At 44.4% G+C, this 9,450-nt stretch overlaps 1 long non-coding RNA gene across 1 annotated transcript in view; it reads left to right on the forward strand.

The window, feature by feature from the left end:
* The first annotated feature begins 71 nt into the window (after positions 1–71).
* LOC111820723 (uncharacterized) overlaps positions 72–9,450 on the forward strand; it is a 24,795-nt gene continuing 15,416 nt past the window's right edge. Inside the window, exon 1 of the long non-coding RNA XR_002824241.1 lies at positions 72–363. This is a non-coding gene — a long non-coding RNA (uncharacterized LOC111820723). The remainder of the gene's footprint in view (positions 364–9,450) is intronic.

The raw sequence follows: 9,450 nt of genomic DNA on the forward strand, positions 1-9,450 counted from the left end.
GCCCGCCGCCGTCGCGCGCCGTCCTCCCGCCGCAGCTCCCCCTCCGCTTGGGCCGGAGATGGCGCCCGGCCCGGTGCCCACCGACCTGAGGCCTGGTCTTGGCCCGCGGTCGCTCCGCCCTGACCGGCTGCGGGACCCTGGCCAGGCCCTGCCGCTTCTGAGTTGCCCTTTTCGGGGCAGCACGGGCTCTTTCTGCCCTTTTTCAATCAGACCATTTGTTGGGCATGCACTGTATGCCAGGCACTGTGCCAAGCGCTGAGATTCGGGCGGTGGACTTCGTGATCTGCCTCTGGCAATCTGTAATTCCAGGGCCAGGCTTCCCTCATCTCTGAAGACTGACTGGACAGGCGTGTTGGAGGGCAGGTGAGGTGGGGAGGCACATCTGCTTTGAAAGCCAGGGGCCTCTCAACTACTGCCTTGAAGTCAGAGTGCCCAATGGGTGTGGGTACACCCTCTGGCTTCCCTCACCCAGCTCTCTGCCTGGGCACAGTTCTGGAATTTCACTCAGACCCAGAGTTTCCTAGGTATCACCTAATGCAAGGGTTCATGCTTGAGGGCTCCAATGTTTTCAGGAATTCTGGGTTTTCCATTGCTGTGTAACAAATTACCACAAATGTAGAGGCTTACAACAACACACATTATTTTATTTTTCCTCTGCTATCAGTTGCTTCCTTCTGATAATGGGGGGCTAAGCTGATCATTTATCAAATGTATGTGTACCCATTTATATATATAAGGTAGGACAACTTTCTGGGGTGATGACTTAGGAGTCTGTAGCAGCCATCAAGACTCATTCGCTCCGATGCTTCCAGCAGCACCATCCTTAGCCCATTGCCCCCCTGCCTTTCCTGGGCTCTGCTAAGTCTTTGCCCACTCACTTCCCTCCATGCTGTCGTAGGTCCTGTCTTGGGAAATCTTGGCTCTTAGCTGGTAGCTGAGGAATTCTTGCTTAGGAGGTAGAGGGGTATGGCATGCTTGACTCAAATAATTCTTGCATACTGCAGTTGCAACTTCACTTTCCTGGGGTTAACAGACAAGCTGGAAGAAACCACCAATCGGGAAGGAGTTATTTTTTACGGGGGATCTTGAGACATCTTATTTATCTTTGCTTTATTTGGTCTGCTGGAAAATGCAAAGAAGTCTGATTTGTTGTAGCCATACATAATTCCCTCTTCCCTTTCCTCCCTTCCTCCCCGGCACTAACTTGGATGCTTCCGGAAGCATAGGAGAAAGGTCACTGCTTGAGGAGAGGGCATGTACTGGTTCAGGAAGCACCACTGGGAACTTCAATGACCATGCAAATCATACTTGTGGTTTGCAGTGTCCCCAGCACGAAAGTGAAGACTATGGCTGTCTCATCCACAGTGGTAACCCAGCACCTGGCATGCTATCTCTCCCAGAATGGGCAGAAAAGAAACTTTGTGGAATGAGTGAAAACAACATATGATGTATGACTCTAATGTCAAAGTCTTGTTTCCCCAAACTAGGCCAGAAATTGGTATTTAATGCTATTGCTTATTCATATCTCCTGCTAAAAAGCACATTCCATATGGTCAAGAGTGATTGGGAGAGTCAGTGCTGCTCTGAGTTTCCTCTGATGTTGTCTCTGTCATTTTGTAAAGTATATTTACATGTTTGGAAGTATTTCTCTGAAGGAGCCATGGTGGTGCAAAGAGTTAAGTGCTCAGCTGCTATCCAAGTGCTTGGCAACTTGAACCCACTGAGTGGCTCCATGGAAGAAAGACCTGGTGATCTACTCCCATAAAGATTACAGCCAAGAAAACCCTATGGGGCAGTTCTGCTCTGTCACTTGGGGTCACTATGAGTCGGAATAGACTCAGTGACACCTAACAACAACAAAGAAATAGGTAAATTTATTGCAATGCAATCCGTAGGGGAATTCTGGCAATACAATAGTATTTGTGCTTAGACCACTTCTACTGTACATATGAGGATCTTTCTGTGGCCCTTGATTAGCCATTAATCAAAACGTCCTTTGCATTGAACTTGTTGAGAAAAACCCATGACTGGCTCCGTGGAAAGCACATACTGTGTTGTTAGGGCAGCTGGTGGTCCAGCTTGTTTCAAGGTCTCCTCCCAAGTTTCCTTGCTATGGGTCCACTACCAAAGAAATCTTATCCTTTATCTTTCTTAGTTGTGGTGAGCTTTCAGGCTTGCCACACTTCCTCCTGGGGACCAATGAAGCACATTTATGTGCTCTGGGTTGTGCAGAGGTGATCTTAGATTAGGGAGCCCAAGTGCTGATTCCTGCAGGGTTCTCATCCTGCATTTTAGGGAAGTGTCATGGGTCCCCTTTGCACCATGCACAGCGAGATGTTTTTCTCCTTTTTTTCTCTTGCCATACTTGAACTTTAGCCTGAAACAGCCCCTAGTGTTTTGTTTCAGGATTCTTTTCTTCTTCCCTAGGGAGTAATTGCTTAGAAAATGCTCTCTTGTCAAAAATATATAGTCTTCGATATCATAAATTGGTAGTGGAAACTCCTCTGTCATTTGGCTTAATATTTTAACTGTTGCTAATGGCTAAATGATTGTAGAATGCCGGCGGGGCCCTTTGGAAGCTTGTTGGGTTGACTTGCCCGTCTGCTGTCTGCCTTTGGCAGTGTGAGTACGCTCGTTTGGGGACCAGCCCACTTATCCCAGGCACTTCAGTCTTTTAATGTTTTAATGCTTTGGAAAATTATAGGAGCCATATGCTGCTTCCCAGGTAACTGAGACTTGCTAAAAATAGAGCTTCAATGGCTCCACCATTCTAGCATTGGAAATCATTGCTTTTTATTTTTAGGCCAGCCTTTGTTGTTCCTAACAACTTTCAGGCCTGGGCAATAAGAGTCACTGAGCAAGATCTTTGTCAGTTGAAACAACACACATTATTATTACAGGCATACCTTGTTTTATTGCGCTTCACAGATACTGGGTTTTTTACAATTGAAGGTTTGTGGCAACCCTGCATTGAGCAAGTCTGTTGGCACCATTTTTCCAACAGCATGTGCTTACTTTGTGTTTCTGTGTCACATTTTGATAATTCTCACAATATTTCAAACTTTTTTATTATTATTATATTATCTGCTATGGTGATCTGTGATCGGTGATCTTTGATGTTACTATTGTTAATTGTTTTGTGGTGCCATGAGCTGCACCCATATAAGATGGTAAACTTAATCAATAAATGTTGTGTGTGTTCTGACTGCTCCACCGACCAGCCATTCCCCTGTCTCCCTCTCCTCGGGCCTCCCTATTCCCCGAGTTATGACAATATTGAAATTAGGCCAGTTAATAATCCTGCAATGGCCTCTAAGTGTTCAAGTGAAAGGAAGAGTTGCACATCTCTGACTTTAAATCAAAAGCTAGAAATGATTAAGCTTAGTGAGGAAGGCATGTCAAAAGCTGAGAGAGGCTGAAAGCTAGACCTCTTGTGCCAAATAGCCAGGTTGTGAATGCAAAGGAAAAGTTCTTGAAGGAAATTAGAAGTGCTACTCTAGTGAACACACGAATGATAAGAAAGTGAAACAGCCTTATTGCTGATATGGAGAAAGTTTTATTGGTCTGGAGAGAAGATCAAACCACCCACAACGTTCCCTTAAGGCAAAGCCTAATCCAGAGCAAGGCCCTAACTCTCTTTAATTCTGTGAAGGCTGAGGGAGGTGAGGAAGCTGCAGAAGAAAAGTTTGAAGCTAGCAGATATTGGTTTATGAGGTTTAAGTAAAGAAGCCGTCTCCATAACATGAAAGTGCAAGGTGAAGCAGAAAATGCTGATGTAGAAGCTGCAAGTTATCCAGAAGATCTAGCTAAGATAATTGAGGAAGGTGGCTACACTGAACAACAGATTTTCAATGTAGATGAAACAGCCTTATATTGGAAGAAGATGCCATCTAGGACTTTCTTTCATAGCTAGAGAGAAGTCAATGCCTGGCTTCAAAGCTTCAAAGGACAAGCTGACTCTTGTTAGTGGCTAATGCAGCTGGTGACTTTAAGTTGAAGCCAATTCTCATTTACCGTTCAAAAAATCCTAGGGGCCTGAAGAATTATGCTAAAATATACTCTGCCTGTGCTCTATAAATGGAGCAAAAAGGCTGGATGACAGCACATCTGAGTATTTACTGAGTATTTTAAGCCCACTGTTGAGGCCTACTGCTCAAAAAAAAAGATTCCTTTCAAAATATTACTGCTGATTGACAATGCACCTGGCCACCCAAGAGCTCTGATGGAGATGTACAAGGAGATTAATGTTGTTTTCATGCCTGCTAACACAACATCCATTTTGCAGCCCATGGATCAAGGAGTAATTTTAACTTTCAAGTCTTATTATTTAAGAAATACATTTTGTAGGGCTATAGCTGCCTTAGATAGTGATTCCTCTGATGGATCTGGGCAAAGTAAATTGAAAGCCTTCTGGAAAGGATTCACCATTCTAGATGCCATTAAGAACATTCATGATTCATGGAAGTTTGGAAGTTTGGAAGATGACTTTGAGGGGTTCAAGACTTCAGTGGAGAAAGTAATTGCAGATGTGGTGGAGGTAGCAAGAGAACTAGAATTAGAAGTGGAACCTGAGGATGTGACTGAATTGCTGCAATCCCATGATAAAACTTCAATGGATGAGAAGTTGCTTTTCATGGATGAGCAAAGAAAGTGGTTTCTTGAGATGGAATCTACTCCTGATAAAGATGCTGTGAACATTGTTGAAATGACAACAAAGGATTTAGAATATTACATAAACTTAGTTGATAAAGCAGTGGCAGGGTTTGAGAAGATTGACTCCAATTTTGAAAGAAGTTCTACTGTAGGTAAAGTGCTATCAAACAGCATCACATGCTACAGAGAAATCTTTCGTGAAAGGAAGAGTTGATCAATGTGGCAAACTTCATTGTTGTCTTATTTTAAGAAATTGCCACAGCCACCCCAACTTTCAGCAACCACCACCCTGATCAGTCAGCAGCCATCAACATCAAGGCAAGACCCTCCACCAGCAAAAAGATTATGACTCGCTGAAGATTCAGATGATGGTTAGCGTTTTTTAGCAATAAAGTATTTTTTAATTAAGGTATGTACATTTTCTTTAGACATAATGCTACTGCACAGTTAATAGACTACAGTATAGTGTAAACATAACTTTTATATGCACTGGGAAACAAAAATGTATGACTTGCTTTATTGTGATATTTGCTTTATCACAGTGGTCTGGAACTGAATCTGCAATATCTCCGAGGTATGCCTGTGTGAAAATGTCGTGGGGGCAGAGCCTGACCTCCTCTCTCTTCACAAGGGGGAAGGAGAATCAAGATTCAACAGCCCAAGGCTGATTCCTATGAGGCAGAGGTCAGACATGCCTCCACTCTCTGCCATCTTTACCAGTTCTGATACCAACTGTCCCTCCCACAGCACTCTTTACTTCTCTGCTGGGTTTGATAATTCATTACAATGGCCACACAGAACTCACAGACAATACTCACTATTACGGGGTTTATTAGGGAAGTAACAGGTTACAGTTCAGGCTCAGGAACACTCAGGATACAGTTCTTCCATCAGGATGGGCTCTTTTCAGCTATGCTCGCAGGCATACCTCTCTCTGGCACTAGGCCTCTGCCATGTTCAGACAAGTGTTACAAAGTTCTTTTAGCCCCTGCCAATAAATCCCAGAGGCACCCCAGGCACTCAGCTTTCTTGCTTCATGGGACAGGAAGGCCAGTGCTTGTTCTCCCACTGGTCTCTCCTGCCACCACTTCTCTTCAGGGTTACAGATCACTTTCTCTTTCTCTCTCTGTTTCTCTCTCTGTTTCCTAGTTCCAGGAGCTTCTCAGCGCAGGGATCCTGGGTCCAACGGACGCGCTCTCTGCTCCTGGCTGTTCTTCCTTGGTGGTGGGGGGATCCTCTTCCTGCCACCTCTGGGGTGGCTCATTTCAAGCCCAGTGGGATGGCAAAACTGACCAGTCCCCTTGGTGGACCACGACTACCTTATTTGCGCAGTCCCGCCCAGTCACTTGGATGGGAGTTACAAGACCATGGTGAGAAAGGCCACACAAAAGCAATTCATCACACTGCAGCCTGTATCCCACAGTTTCCATAGGTCAGGAGCTCAGGCACAGCTTAGCTAGGTTCTTTGCTCAGGGTCTCACAAGGCTGCAATCAAGGTGTTAGTTAAGCTGCGTTCTCATCTGAAGACTCACCTGCAGAAGAATCCAATTGCAAGCTCATTCACGTTGTTGGCAGAATTTGTTCTCCTTGTGACTGTATGACTGACAGCCTGGGATTTTTGCTGGTTGTCAGCTAGAAGCTGCCCTCAGGTTCTAGAGGCCACCAGCAGGTCCTTGCCATGTGGGCTTCTCCAATGTGGCTGCTTACTTCAAACCCACAAGTAGTCTCTAGCTCCGGTCTGCTAAGATAGAGTTTTACATAATGTATTATATATGTAAAGGGAGTGACATCCCACCACCTTTGCCATATTCTATGGATTAGAAGCAAGACACAGGTCCTGCTCATACTCAAGGGGAGAGGATCACACAAAGGCATGGATAGCAGGAGGCAGGAGTCATTTGGAGGTCACCTTAGGATCTGTCCACCACACCAGGGTTACTATAAGGGAAAATATAAGGGAAACTATATGAAAAGAGAAAGCTGTAGACTAGGATAGGAGTAAGAAAGGACATCAAAATACACAATGGGAGGTGTAGAAAACCACCAACAGTGATTTCAAGGGTCACTAACTGGTACACATGCCAAAGGCTGCTCAGCTGTTCTCTTGGTGCCCAATGCTCTGAATTTGATGATCCTCACCTTGGGGTGAACCACATTGTGTTTCCTTCCCTCTTGCCCCTTGGCTATGAAATCTGGCTGTCACAAAACTGGACATACCGGTTCCAGTACAAATTCCTGCTGTCCCACCTTAATGGGGACCTCTTGCAACACTAACCCTTTTCTTGCCCTTTGTCACTTTACAGAGACCAAAGCATCCTACTTTATTTTCAGGTTCCCTCCTCTGCACCTCGTAATTTGTCTCTTTGCATCTGTTCCTTCCTCTCGTCTTAAAGATGTGAGCCTCCTTCTGCCCATGGCCAACCCTACACTCATGCCCTATCCCTCTTCCTGTTCATTGAGACTAGAAACATATGCTCAATTCTCCTCTATCAATTACACAACAAAACAAAACAAAAAATTTAAACTAACAAAAACGGCTTTCCATGGTTAGTTACCGCCTCACTCTAGCTTCAGGTTTATCTTTTTCTCTCTCATCAGGGTCAAATTAAAGAGTAGCTATCACTTTCTTGTCACCTATTCATTTCTTAAGGAGCCCTGGTAGTACAATGGTTAAACACCTGGCTGCTAACCGAAAGGTTGATAGTTCAAACCCAGTAGCAGCTCTGTGGGAGAAAAGACCTGGTGGTCTGCTTCCATAAATATTTCAGCCTAGGAAACCCTGTGGGGCAGTTCTACTCTGTCACGTAGGGTCGCTATGAGCCAGAATCGACTCAACAGCACATAACAACAACATTCATTTCTTAACTTTTTACAATTTGGCTTCTATCATCACACCCCTAAAACTTCTGTCTTCAATGTCACCGGCAACCCACTTAGCTGTGGTGTAAACTACTCATTCTCACTAATACCCACAGTTCCTAGCCTCTCTTACAGATAGGTGTGGCCACGTGACAGAGTTCTGGCTAATGGAAAGTGAGTAGAAGTAATGGTGCTACTCCCAGGCTGGTCCATAAAACTCTCAGGTGACAGACAGTCCTTGCTCTCTTTCCCATCTGCAAGCAGAGTGGAGGAGACTGAGAAACTAGCAGATGGTGCAGCTACAGAGCTCACCCTCCAATGACGAACTGGTACTGAACTTTGATGTGGGCAAAAAAATAAACTTCTATTATATAAACCACTAAGTTTGGGAGGTTGTTTACTACAGCAGTTGTTGTTGGTTGCCGTCAAGTCAATTCCAACTTCTGGCAACCCCAGGTGTTACCGAGTGGAACTGCTCCATAGGGTTTTTTGGCTGTAACAATGAAAGCAGACTGCCAGGCCTTTTCTTCCACAGTACCATAGGGTGGGTTCAAGCCACCAACCTCTAGGTTAGCAGTCAAGCACAAACTATTTGCACCACCTAGGGACTACTACAGTAGTTGGCTGACCCTAATTAAAAGAGAAATTTATACCAAAAGTGGGGTGCTAATGTAATAAAAACAAAAATATATGGCATTGGATTAATAGTCAAGTACTGGGTTACGTGGAAACAGATATACCAAGCTAGACAGCTGGAGAGCTCTGTTAGGCTGTAGCAAGGTATCTGGCAAAACTGTCATCTTCAATAACTTGGAAGGCAGATCATGTGCCTACTCAGCCTGCAACTCTAGGGGAAAGAATTAGAAAGAGAATAGTGCTGTGATTGGCTACTGTAGGGTGCTGTATCAGTCAGAGTCCAATCAGGAGACAGAAACCACATCAGTTATTTTAACAGAGAGAATTTAATACAAACAATTGTTAACCTAGGTAAAATGTTGTTAACTAGCTACTGAAAGGGTAAAAAGAAAACTGAACTATTATGGAGGTAGCAACTGCAGGAAGCAGACATGTAAGCCCCTACCAGGGTTGAGGGAACAAATAAATGAGGTTGGAACTATTAAAACTTAGAAGCTTAGAAGAGAGGCCCTGTGGAGCTAAAATTCAGACCTCTGAGGAAGACTTACCAGTGGGCTGGTGCTGGTGTCTTTGAGGTGGGGCATGATAAAGTTGGTTCTGTAATCGCTGGGAAAACTGCAAACTAAATTCAGCTGCTAGTACAGGAAGGCACTGCTTCTACCAGGATGAAAGGGCATTGCTAGGTTGACTCTCATAGGAACTAAGAGTAACAAGAAGGAACAAGTCCCTTCTTCCCCTCCAGCATCACAGTCTCCCTCAGGTGCCCCCTACTGGCAGAGCTCAACATAGAACCTGCTGGCAAAGCAGAAATGTGGGTTGCAGGGTCCCAACTCCAGTATTTCAGGGTATAGACAGGCAGGTTTGGAGCTGAGAGACAGTAACAATATCTTTGGCTAGTTAGCATCCATACGCACTTGTCTCCACATTTTTTTTTTAATTGTACTTCAGATGAAGGCTTACAGAACAAATAGTTTCTCATGAAACAGTAGTACACATTGTTTTATGACATTGGTTAACAGCCCCACAACATGTTAACCCTCTAACTTCTCCACCTTTTTTTTTGGTGAAAATACACATAGCCAAAGATACACCATTTCAAAAATTTCTACATGCACAGTTCAGTGACATTGACTACGCTCTTCCGATTGTGCTGCTATTCTCACTTAAGATGAGGCTCACAGAACAAAATAGTTTCTCATTTAACAGTCAGTACACATGTTGCCCTATGACAATGGTTAACAATCTCACAACACATCAACAATATCCTTATTCAACCTTGGGTTCCCTATCACCAGCTTCCTT

The sequence above is a fragment of the Trichechus manatus genome, unplaced genomic scaffold (genome assembly GCF_000243295.1).
Source record: "Trichechus manatus latirostris isolate Lorelei unplaced genomic scaffold, TriManLat1.0 scaffold00048, whole genome shotgun sequence".
In the NCBI taxonomy this organism is placed as follows: Eukaryota; Metazoa; Chordata; class Mammalia; order Sirenia; family Trichechidae; genus Trichechus; species Trichechus manatus.